The 13,034-nt window shown below is 41.5% G+C and overlaps 1 protein-coding gene and 1 long non-coding RNA gene across 7 annotated transcripts in view; one reads left to right on the forward strand and one right to left on the reverse strand.

Moving 5' to 3' along the window:
* Positions 1-13,034, forward strand: part of raph1a (Ras association (RalGDS/AF-6) and pleckstrin homology domains 1a) — a 227,103-nt gene that overhangs the window by 64,683 nt on the left and 149,386 nt on the right. The window lies entirely within an intron of this gene.
* LOC122551378 (uncharacterized) overlaps positions 1-13,034 on the reverse strand; it is a 115,511-nt gene that overhangs the window by 24,565 nt on the left and 77,912 nt on the right. The window lies entirely within an intron of this gene.

Below are 13,034 nucleotides of genomic sequence, written 5' to 3' on the forward strand. Positions count from 1 at the left end.
AACAAGATACTTAGCCATATCTCCTTTCAGAGACCCTTGAGCCCCCAGGAGGGAGAACCCTGCTTACAATGCACCAGGCACAAGTAAATAAAGACTCAAAAAGTTGCAGAATTGTGTATACAAAAACTACTCTACCATAATTAAAAACAACTATTGCTATCAAAAAACAACAAAGAAAACCAACTACAAATGGAAGACTCATTCTCTCTCTCCTTCCCCCCCCCCCCCCCCCCCCCCCCCCAGCCGCCTCCCATAGGGGGCACTCACCCTACCCATCCCCTCCACGTTCTACCTCTGAGCCAGTTCTGTATCCAAATAGCTAGTTCTCCCTGTATTCCATGAGATCTAACCTTGCTAACCAGTTTCCCATGGGGAACCTTGTCAAACGCATTACTAAAGTCCATATACCTCTGCCCTCATCAATCCTCTTTATTACTTCTTCAAAAAAGTTCAAGTATGGTTCCAGATACCAAAGTTGGGGAATGCCATTACTTTAAATAAACTGTTTGTTAAATCAAGACTTTGTGTAATAAGCTTGCCTACGATGACAGTAACACCTTTTAGAAAAATCCCTATGAAACGCCAGGAAAACAAACCATTCAGGGCTTGTATCTTTGTTGCGGAAATGGCAGTCTGTCCCTTTTAGTTTCGAAGCCTCTTCAACAATCAAACCTATACCTGTGACCCTCTTCGCAGCCAGCATTGCCATGCATTGTGGATTTGCTTACACTGCTCTTGCCAATAGGTGTCATCAACTGCACTTAATTTTCAACACTGCAAATGTGATGATTATCATTGCTTCTGGAGTAGTGTGTGGTTTTGGAAAAAGGAGTGAGGTCCAGTACTGCTTTTAATATGATGGGTGTTGGACTTGTGATTTCTGACTTAGCTTTTAGAGCACTGCTCCTTCGTCAGGTAGCTAATGGGGCAGGTACACATGACACAGAATTTATAGTAAAAGATCAAAGTGTCATACAACTGATGCGATGTATTAGACAAACTTGGATGGCTGTTAAATCTTTAATCACTTAGAATGGGGATGCAGATTTCAATTGATCAATCTTTAAAGTTTCTTTCAAGTCACAGCCCTGAGATAGCTTCAGGTTTTATCAGGTGGATATAAAAAAAAAGTTACATCTCAGCTCAGACAGTGAGTGAGAGGTGTGAGGTTAGACTCTATCTGTATTCCAACCAGGAGTCAGACTGGTTTTGAGAATAGATTCTTACAGTGTGGAAATAGACCCTTCGGCCCAACAAGTCCACACCGACCCTCCGAAGAGTAACCCATCCAGGCCCATTTCCCTCTGACTAATGCACCTAACGCTATGGGCAATTTAACATGACCAATTCACCTGACCCACACTTCTTTGGACTGGGAGGAAAGTAGGAATTTACTTAAAAGAAATTCTGGGATTTACATGTTAATCAGTCGAAATCTACAGCCCCATTCTAAGTGACGGAAGACATAACAGCCTTCTAGCTTTGTCTAATATATCACGTCAGTTGTATGACACTTTGATCTTATACTTATAAATTCTTGTGTCCTGTGTACCTGCCCCACTAGCTATCTGATGAAGAGTGGCAGTCTGAAAGCTTGTACTTTCAAATAAACCTGTTGGACTATAACCTGATGTTGTGTGATTTCTGTTTTTAATATGGTGCGGCCTTATGTGCTGGTTGGCTGGCAGAGACTAAAGATTTTAAAAGAGAGGAATGAAGGATGGAATAAAGTGGAGATTTTTGGAAAGTGCCAGAGGAAATAGAAGCAGAAACCAAAAGTGGTTTGGTGATCTAGCTGCATCCCTATTTTAGTCGGGGAAGTGGAAAGTATAACCACCTAGAGGCATCAGGTGAGGCAGGGTAGTGCCACTTGAGGGTCAACTTTCTGTCAAAACTATAATGCCAATACACTACCTCACAAGGTAAATGATGGAAAAGGTCTTTTGCATGTACATTCAGAAAATAGGGAGAGGGGTAATGATGGACAGAGTAAATAGATATAGAAGAGGTTTTTAAGGTTAGGCCCTAGTAGACATAATCTGTAAAAGGGTCGAAAAATGTGGCGCTGAAAAATCGCAGCAGGTCAGGCAGCATCCGAGAAGCAGGAGAGTCAACATTTTAGGCATGAAACACAAAATGGCAACTCTCCTGCTCCTCTGATACTGCCTGACTTGCTGTGCTTTTCCAGTGCCGCGCTTTGCGACTCTGATACTCCACCATCTGCAGTTCTCACTTTCTCACGGTCTGTAAAAGGGGCAGAGGGAGAAGTAATGGGCATTTAGGGTTGCAGTAAGTGCTTTCGTGAGCCCTTCGGAAAATACTTTGAGAGTACGCCATGAATGAAGGTCCAGAATCCCATAGAGTGGGCAACATTTGGGTGGGGCAAGGATATGAATGAAGGATGTGTGGTTTATAATTAGCCTTTGAGACATGGTCTGTATTCTGACTTGCATAATAAATTATTTATATCTAATTTCAGAGCTGCAAACAATTCAGAACACAGAATAAGGTTTTTTTTGCATAGTTGGATAGACCTAATTATGGCAATATCAATTGTACTCCCTGTGTAATGGCTGACCCTAACTATCTGAAGTCTACATGTGTTAGTTGTTATTTATAGGTCCTGTTCGGGTTTGTTTAACTAATTGACAAGGGCAAAATATTGCATGACAAATCAAATAATGTAAGCAAAATCTGAACTGCTTGGCCTGGAAATTCTTCGCATACTTGACCTGGGAAATTGTTGTTGAATTCTAACCTGGGGACAAAAGTACTGATTTAAGGCCTTGGATAAATGACTAAATGATGCAGATCGATCTGTGAAAAATTATTCCTACAAAAATTAAATAGAATAAATAATCAGCAGTTTGGAAAAATATACTGTTGACAGATTGAGAGGTAGATTTGAGATTCCAATAAGATTAGTATGCAGGAAGAGGTTAGAAGATAATCCAATTGCACTTCAGTGGGTATCTTCAGGTGGTTTTATACTAATGCCTGCTGCCGGGAACTCTGTGTTATAAGACGTCTGTTGCTAGCATGGTTATTATCAAGAGGGGGACCTCTCTTCGATGTCCGACATCCTGTCTTTTCCTGGATTCCAGCCGCAGCAGTAGATTGTATTCACCATCTATGTGTAACTTTGTGGTTAAGGTTAGGTTTCAGACCTATTCCCCACTTGACCATTATCATCTAGCTGGGGATCAACCATTTTTCAATTAAAAGTACAGGAGGGCATGTCAGGTGCAGAATCAAACATATGCCATAATTGGGAAAGTGAGGACTGCAGATGCTGGAGATCAGAGTTGCAAAGTGTGGCACTGGAAAAACACAGCCAGTCAGGCAGCACCCAAGGAGCAGGAGCGTTGCCGTTTCGGGTTTCATGCCTGAAACGTTGACATGGCAGCATCCGAGGAGCAGGAGAATCGATGTTTCGAGCATAAGCACTTCTTCAGGAATGAGGCTTGTGGGCCAAGGGGGCAGAGAGATAAATGGGAGGAGGGTTTGGCTGTGGTGGGAGGGGGGGGTGCAAATTAGCTGAGAATGCGATAGCTAGATGAAGGTGGGTGAAGGTGATAGGTCGGAGAGGAGGGTAGAGCAGATAGGTGGGAAGGAAGATGGACAGGTAAAGAGGTGTGAGCCTTGTGAAATTACAGCACAGAACTGCATATATCCCAAACAGCATAAGCAACATTCGAAACACAGAACTACATGCCACTACAACCAATGGATCAGATCTAAGCTCTACATCTTTGCTACATACAGCTATGAATTGTGATGAGCAATTAAACGGGAGGAGGCTCAACAAATGTCCTCCTTGTGTGATGAGGGAACCAGCAGTGAAAAAGGAGAGTCTGAAGCGCTTCTGCCCATTTTCAACCAGAAGTACCATGTGGATCCATTGTGACACCTTACTAATATCCCCAGCAGTTTTTAGCCAGTTCAATTCACTCCATGACACATCAAGAAACGACTGGAGGTGCTGGATTCTGCAAAGGCTATGGGTCCTTAAAACATTCCAGTGATAGTACTTTAGGCTTTATGCTTCAAAACTAGTCGCTCCCCTGGCCAAGCTGCTATAGCTACAGTACTGGGCATCTACCTGAGAATGCAGAGAAATGCTAGGTAATACCCTACACACAGAAAGGAAGGATAAATCAAACTTAGCCAATTACTGCCATATCTGTCTGCACTCTTCAGAAAAATAGTGAAGCATATTGTCAACAATGCTATCAAGTGGCACTTGCACACATCCGTAACTAACTCAGTTTCGCTGTGGGTTCTGTCAAGATCACTTGGTTTCTGACCTAATGACAGCTTTGATTTAGAAATTGATAGAAGGACTGAACTCAAAAAATGAAGTGAGACGGAACTTGACTCTAAGGAGCCCTAGCAAAACCAAAGTTATTGGGCATTTAGGGGCATGTGGCTCTCCAGTAGTTGCAATCCTATTTAGCACATAGGAAGATTAGCAGTGGTTGTTGGAGGGCAGTCGTAAGTATCAAAGCATTGCTGAAGGAGTTCTTCAGAGTAATGACCATGGCCCAAATATCTTCAGCTGCTTCATCTGCCTCTTAGTCTTAGTGCAATCATCAGGAAACAACCCCTATGGTCAGCACGACTTGCAGCTTGTCAGATAGCAAAGCATGTTTGTATGTGGGAAGTCCTGGACAATGTCCAGGCATTGGTTGCTAAATGGAGAAAGTGAGGTCTGCAGATGCTGGAGATCAGAGCTGAAAATGTGTTGCTGGAAAAGCGCAGCAGGTCAGGCAGCATCCAGGGAACAGGAGAATCGACGTTTCGGGCATAAGCCCTTCAGCCCTCATTCCTGAAGAAGGGCTTGTGCCCGAAACGTTGATTCTCCTGTTCCCTGGATGCTGCCTGACCTGCTGTGCTTTTCCAGCAACACATTTTCAGCATTGGCTGCTAAATGGCAAGTAACATAGTTCTTGCAAGTGACTATCTCCGGAAAGAATTGGTCCAACCATCTGTTTTGACATTCCATCACTGAATAATCTATTACTAACATTGTGAGAGTTCCCTATGACCAACCACAAACAGACTATAGATAAACAGGAGGCTAGAAGATCACAACAAGCCTGGCAGCATCAGGAGGTGGAGAAGCCAATGTTTCAGGTGTCAACCCTTCTTCAGGGTTAATGCATTGACCTCTCCAAACCATCCTGACTTAAAACTGTATTGCTGTTCCTTAGCTGTCAACAGTTTTACTCCTGAAACTTTCTCCCTAACAGCAGTGGGTGTACCTACATCATTTTAACTTCAGTGGTTTGCAGGATGGTTCATGGTGAATAATGCTGGTCTAGCCACTGCCACCCACTTCTGTGATGGAACAAAAATAGGTATGGCTCTTCCTTCTTCTGAGACCTGACAAGCTCAGTCATCCCTGTTCATATATTACACGAGGAGGTTTGCATTACCTATTATTTTTAAGAGTCAAAGCAATTGAGACAAAATGTTTGAGACTCTGCTACCAATGTCAGCAAATCCAAGGAAGTGGTCATTGACTTCAGGAAAAAGAGTGGATGACATACCCCTGCCTGTATCAGTGGTGCTGAGGTGGAGATGATTTGAGATGTTCAAGTTCCTAGGAGGTGGATATCACCTACAATCTGTCTTAGTTCTTCCATGTTGATCCCACAGTCAAGAAAGCACACACATGCCTTACTTCCTCAGAAGGCTAAGGAAATTCAGCATGTCCACAATGACTCTTACCAATTTATATTGATGCACCATAGAAGCCATCCTATCCGGATACATCACAGCTTGGTAATGCAATTGCTCTGCCCAAGACCTCAAGAAAGTGAGTTGTGAACCCAGCCCAGTCCATCACAAACCAGCCTCCCTTCCATGGGCTCTGTCTGTACTTCCTGCTGCTTCAGGAAAGCAGCTAACGTAATCAAAGACACCTCCCATTCCAGTTATACTCTCTTCCATCCTCTTTCATCAGGTAGAAGATTCAAGAGTTTGAAAACATGTACCAACAGATTTAAGAACAGCTTCTTTTCTGCTGTTATCAGAATTTTGAATGGACCTCATGTATTAAAGTTGATCTTTCTCTACGTCTTATCTGTAGCTGTAACACTATATTCTATATTTTGTTCTATTTCCCTGATCTACTTACGTAAGGTTCTGTTTTGCCTGGATAGCATGGAAAACAGTACTTCTCACTGTATTTTTGGTACGTGACAATAATAAATCAAATCAAGTCTACAGATGCTTTGATATGCAAATTAATTGACCATTTTATTTATTGGGGGGGTCTGGCAGAAGTCTGCAAATTTAAACACATCTTCGAGCATATTTATGACTTTGAAGTGAGACTTTATAATTTGACATTCTCTCCCCCCAAGATATCTGTGCTGAACAAATATTTTAAGGTAGAGCAACACAGGGTTTCAGTTAAATATAAGCCTGGCTAATTTTCAAATCGTTACCCCTCAAATGTCTTTTCTCAGCCTAAAAATTCCAAGGTGAAATTAAGATCTGCTGTCACTCCCTAGTGAGTACTGCAAGTGAAATTTTTTGACTCAGTACCACACAGGGTTTTACAGATTCTCAGGAAACTCCCTATACTGCTGCCAAATTCGCACTGCTAACACTCCAAAGAGTAAGACTGATATTTGATAGTCGTGTTGAATGCTACAAATGAGAGGTAAAGGTCTGCTGCTTGATGCCTGGAATGAATGCAGATTTTATAAAAAGAAAACACTTGTTGGCATATCTAAAATAGGAACTACAAGCATTGGTTGTACAGAAAGTCTGCCAGCATCAGCATGCAAAGAATCCGAAGATAGTTGTCCAACATTTTCACATGTTGCTGGTCCTGCACTATATATCTGCAGGATTTTCTGACATAACAATGAAATTATGCAATATGTGAACCATCATCGTACAGCTGATATTGTTCCAACCCATTTGTTCTCCTTTTAGATTTTCTTTATTGTTTCTTTTCTTGACTGCTATAACCAAACACAAGTTTTGCTTGAGCAATTCTTTTCCCTCATTGGTGTGTTGAAATTGCCATAAATACTTTTTATTAGTTGTGTGTATTATTTAGTTGGCCAATTGGGTGTCTTCAGAGTATAAATGGGAGGATAGGGTCACAATCAAGGGATTATCAGAATATGGAATGTAAGTGATTCGGAAAGTTGAGTTAATTGCAGGATTTAAGTGGGAGTTAAATTGGTGCTTAGAAGAAAAAATATTATAGATTCCAGAGAATGAACAGGGATTGGAATCAGCTGTGATATGTAGCATGGAAAAATACTGTCATTCTTTATTGAAGCGTGAGTTCCATTGACTGTGACCAGGCATGTATTTAGAAATACATACTAGATTTTCACAGATAATTAATGATCTTATGTGAATGGCTTTTTTGGAGATTTCAAATGATGTTTCTGAACATCTTTTTGTGGGAAGGGTGTAAAGGACGTGGTATGATATTTGCTGGAGTGTTAGCTAAGAAGGACAATTCGATCAGTTTTAGTTTATCCTTTTAAACTAAATTAACCCCTGATTGTAGGATTCAGTTTCTTGAATAATGTTTTTGCATTTCTATCTCTACTTTACTTTATATGGAAATTTATTCAATGTTTGTTCCATATGAAGAACTTTCTGATAATGATCCTAAATTAGCAATTTGTGTCGAAATGTATCTCCATGTTTCAGGGTCTGACTTGACTTTACTATGTCTGTAACTAAATTATATTTGCAAAAATCACTTGTTAGAGAGATTGAGAGTCATACAATGTAGAAACTGACAATTTGGCCCACCATATCTATGCTGACCAATAAACACTAAAGTACACTAATCCCATTTACTTCCTCTTGGTCAATAGCCTATCACATGCTTTCTTTCAAGACTGAACAACCTAGGTTTCTCCCTTCTCTACTGAAAATGAACTTTAAAACTTGTCCTTCTGTTTGTTAGGTGACCAGTGCTAGACAAAGTAACATGAGTGATAAAAGAACAATACTGCACAGGAAGAAACCCTTCAGCCCTCCAGGCCTGCGTCACAACATTTTGCCTATCCATACTAAAATTGTTTTCACTTCCAGGATCTGTATCCCTCTGTTTCTTTCCTGTGCATGTATTTGTCCAGGTGCTACTTGAATGCTGCTTTGCATCTGCTTCCACCGTCTCTCCTGGCAACACGTTCCAGGCACTCACTACCCTTTTTGTGCAAAACTTGCTTTGCACATTTATTTCAAACTTTTCCCCCTCACACCTTGATCTTGTGTTCCCTAGAAGTTGACCCCTCAACCCTAGGGAAAAAGCCTCATACTTTCCACTTCTATTCGCAATCTTTTAAACTTCTATTAGGTCTCCCCTCAACCTCCTGCATTTCAGTGAAAACGGTCTATTTCACCTTTTTTTTTATTTTTCATAGCTAAACTTCCACCCTATCAGGCAACATCATGGTAAACCTTATCTGTATCCTCTCCAATGCAGCCACATCCTTCTAGTAGTGTGGTGACCAGACTTGTACACAATATTCCACGTGTGGCCTAACTAAAGTTTAATAAAGCAGCAGCATAACTTGTCTATCTTTATACTCAATGTCCCTTCCAATGAAGGCAAGCATGCCATAGGCTTTTTTTTTGATCAATGATCTGATCAGATCATCAAGCAGTCTATTCACCAAATCCTCTGATTCATACACTTTTAGATATATTATTCAGCATTCAGTTGATCATCTTCTAAATTGCTGCACTGCTCTAGGCCTTTTAAGCTTTGAGTCTACATTCTCAGGCTCAATATTGTATGGTTGATCTGTGTGAGTGCAGATTATATTTTTTAATATGTTATGAATATATACTAATAACTTTTACACATGTATAATGTCCTGCTGACTGAGTTGGGAAAGAGTATCAGCAAGTGCATACTCTGCTGTGTCGACTCCATAGTTCATTTACTTGATGTTTTGGGGTTCCCTTATGAGGTGTGAATACTTCAGTGAGATTCAAAAGGATATATCATGATGCCAGTGAGTTAACACCTTTAGGAAAGGAGAATATTGTTCAGGAAAAGAAATTACAAAACAATTTTAATCGTCAAAGCTAAGTCAGCCACACAATATTTAGCTTTGGTTATCTTACATGTGGTGTTAATGGTTTGATCTCTTTTGAAGATTTCTGGCAGCTACTCTATTTGAACCTAGTGCAAAGACATCTTCACCAAAAGAACATTATCTAAAATTATAGTTATGTTAAGATATTCAGTGCCATTGCTATAATGATCGGGCTGTTCATTTCACTGCCCACTTCTTTCTGTTCAAAAAACTTGCAGCATGGAATATCCTACTTGACTGCAGACCAGCTGATATCTGTACCAGTTGATCATATAACACTGCCTTTGGGATCTTTTTATTTTTTGTTGTCAATTAAAAGGTTTAGATTTGATTTGATAACGTGCACACAGGCTGTGTGTCAGACTGCTTGGAGCACTGTCGGAATGTGTTTTGCCACAGTGTTGCTGTCCTAGAGCTATCATTATGCTGAAACATGTGAAAAAAAAAGTTTTACTGTTTTTTCCCAGTTACTGGACTAAGATCCACAATAATTGCTTTATATGAAATTTCTCCCCATGTTTAAGTGGTGAGAACTGCTGTATCAGTTAATGTTTGCTTCTGAATTTACAAGGCTACCAAGCTAATTCATAAAAATTACACTCATGACACTTTCTAATAAGGGTTCTTTCTAATTAAGGTTCTAACAAAGTTTAGCTCAATACTAAATGTGCATTCAGTCAAAAGTGCTATCCTTTTGAATGAGCTGTTAAATCAATTTTGGTTGTTTTGTTCGTGTAGCATTATTTATTTTTTTAATAAGTGATTTTTTTTTAAAAAAGTGTCTTGGAGTTCTTCCTGCAAACTGCTTCATCAAATGGAAAATACCAGACCATGGGACTGGGTGGCTTACTCTTCGGAGGGTCGGTGTGGACTTGTTGGGCCGAAGGGCCTGTTTTTACATTGTAGGGGAATCTAATCTAATCTGGTTGTCTCGATTCGGACGCAAGTACTGCCGGTGCTGGAAATCTGAAATAAAATCAGAAAATGCTACACTTTCTCATCAGGTCATGCAGCAGCTGTGGAGAGAAATCATCATCACAACTTTTGATGAAGTTTTGAAGTGTTAACTGTTTTTCTTTTCACTAGTTCCTGACTTCGAGCATCTCTAGCATTTTTTTATTTACATTTGGCCATGATTAGATACCATACAGTGGGAAAACAGGCCCTTTGGCCAAACTAGTCCACATCGACCCTCCAAAGAGTAACCCACCAAGACCCATTCCCCATGTTTACCCCTGACTAATGCACCTAACTCGATGGGCACTTTAGCATGACCAATGCACCTAACTGCACCTGTTTGGACTGTGGGAGGAAACTGGAGCACCCAGAGGAAACCCACGCAGACACTGAGAACGTGCAAACTTTACACACAGTCGCCGAAGGGTGGAATCGAACCAAGTCCCAGTGCAGTGAGGCAGCAGTGCTAACCACTGAGCCACCGTGTTTGTAGGATCTTGTTGTGTAAGAAGATTTTAGCATTAACTTAGAACTACAGTGATGTTTGTTTTTTTTCCATTTAATTTGTATGGCATGTATGCCATGGTACATTCATTAATAGAACATTGCAGTACATCAGCTGCGCAGTCCAGTACTACTACAGGGAGAAATGCTTGAATAGCTGCTGAGCATATTGTTTAAATATTATTTTAAGAGTGACTTTTTGAAGAGAAAAATATCTTTTGGCTGGTAGTGTAATAGAACGTGTCTGTGTGGGTTTCCTCATGGTGTTCTGGTTTCCTCCCATGGTCCAATGATGTGCAGGTCAGGTGAATTGGCCATGCTAAATTGTCCATAATGTTTGGTGCATTTGGTAGGGAAGTGGGGCTGGGTGGGTTGCTGTTCCGAGGGTCGGTGTGTACTTGTTGGGCTGAAGGACCTGTTTCCACACTATAGGGAATCTAATCAAATCTTCTGCTGAAGTTAAATATTTGAATGAAATGCATATGCAAGAAGTGTTTCTTGGTTTCACTTCTTAATTTATTGAACAGAGTTATTCCGTCTTTTCCAATTGCCATTTCTCTTAGCATTTATTCCCTTAATTCCTGTGTGTGTAAAATGGCTTTCTTGCACTGAAGTATTTGTTATTACTTCAATATACTGCATCAATGGTTGTTGACGCACAAGGGATTTCAAAGGTAACAGGGTATAATTTTTGAAACAATGTGTTTACAAATGGAAACAGACCAGAAATTCAGTTGCGCTAGAGTGTGTTTAAAATTTAATGACTTTTTGTTTTCTTTTAAATATTCATTCACATGAAGTTCATAGAATCATAGAATCCCTACAGTGTGGAAGCAGGCCATTCAGCCCATCGAATCCATACTGACCCTCTGAAGAGCATCCCACCCAGACCCACCTCTCAACCCTAGCCCTGTAATCCTGCATTTCCCATACCTAATCCACCTAACCTATACATCCCTGGCCACTGGGTGATGCAAAAACCTGCCTGTACACCAACCCCTCATCTTCATCCGGGACCCCAAACAATCCTTCCAAGTGAGACAGAGGTTCACCTGCCTCTCTTCTCTTCTAACCTCGTTTATTGTATCAAGTGCTCCCGATGTGGTCTTCTCTACACTGGGGAGACCAAACGTAAACTTAGGGAATGGCTTGCCAAGCACCTCAGCCCAGGGGCTGACCAAACCTCCCAGTCACCACCCATTTTAATTTCCCCTTCCCACTCCCTTTCCGACATTACCATCCTTGGCCTCCTCCATTGCCACAACAAATCAAACTGCAAATTGGAGGAACAATACCTCATCTTCTTCCTGAGCAACCAACAGCCCAGAGACTCAACGTTGAGTCCTCCAATTTCAAATAACCTCCCTTCCCATCCCCCAACTCCCTTCCCCAGCCCCTCTCCCTCCCTGTCACCAACCAGATTCATTCCTCCCATTGACTAACCAGGTCTTACTCTCTACCTCTGCCAGGTCTTCACCTATCCCCCATTCATCACCCTGCCCCCACCACTCCCTTTATCTGCAGCTCCCCCTACATCCACCCCCAGTCCTGAAGAAGGATTACTCCGGAAACACGACTGCTCCACCTCCTGATGGTGCCTGGCTTGCTTTGTTCTTCCAGCCTCTTGCCTGTCTACAAGGGGCAATTTAGCATGACCAATTTACCTAACCTGCACGTCTTTGGACTGTGGGAGGAAACCCATGCAGACATGAGGAGAATATGCAAATACCACACAGACAGTTAGCTGACGGTGGAATGGAACCCAGATCCCTACCGCTGTGAGGCAACAGTGCTAATCACTGAACCACCATGCCCCAATTAACCTGAGGCTGTGCTCACCCTTTCACTTGAATGTAAAACTTCATATCGTGCAAGGTCATGACCAGCTTTTATCCTTCAGTCAATACTACTAGATTTGGTTACTTATCCATCCCAATGCTGCTTTTGGGATCTTGCTGTGCCCAAATTTGCTGCGACATTACCCCACATGATAATTTTGATTACTAGTGTAAAGTACTTATTTGGCTGTGGAATATTCTGAGGTTGGTGGATAGTGTGACATAAAATCAAGCCAAAGTTTGTGAGAAGATTTGTAGCTCGGGTGCTTGTTGTTGTGGTTCTGTTCGCCGAGATGGGAATTTGTGTTGCAGATGTTTCGTTCCCTGTCTAGGTGACATCCTCAGTGCTTGGGAGCCTCCTGTGAAGCGCTTCTGTGCCAGGCGGAGGAAAGATCACAGAAGCGCTTCACAGGAGGCTCCCAAGCACTGAGGATGTCACCTAGACAGGGAACGAAACGTCTGCAACACAAATTCCCAGCTCGGCGAACAGAACCACAACATAAAATCAAGCCTTTTATTTGAAATATTTTTCTTGTTAAAGAAAACTTGATCACAGAGATTGTTCTGTAAGTCTGTTATGGGATGGCTGAGGGGCAGAAGTTGGGAAGGAAGTTGGAAATGGTCGTAGTTGCTCAACGCCGTG

The sequence above is a fragment of the Chiloscyllium plagiosum genome, unplaced genomic scaffold, assembly GCF_037043375.1.
Source record: "Chiloscyllium plagiosum isolate Xiang-an unplaced genomic scaffold, Cpla_swu_hap1 HiC_scaffold_7, whole genome shotgun sequence".
In the NCBI taxonomy this organism is placed as follows: domain Eukaryota; kingdom Metazoa; phylum Chordata; class Chondrichthyes; order Orectolobiformes; family Hemiscylliidae; genus Chiloscyllium; species Chiloscyllium plagiosum.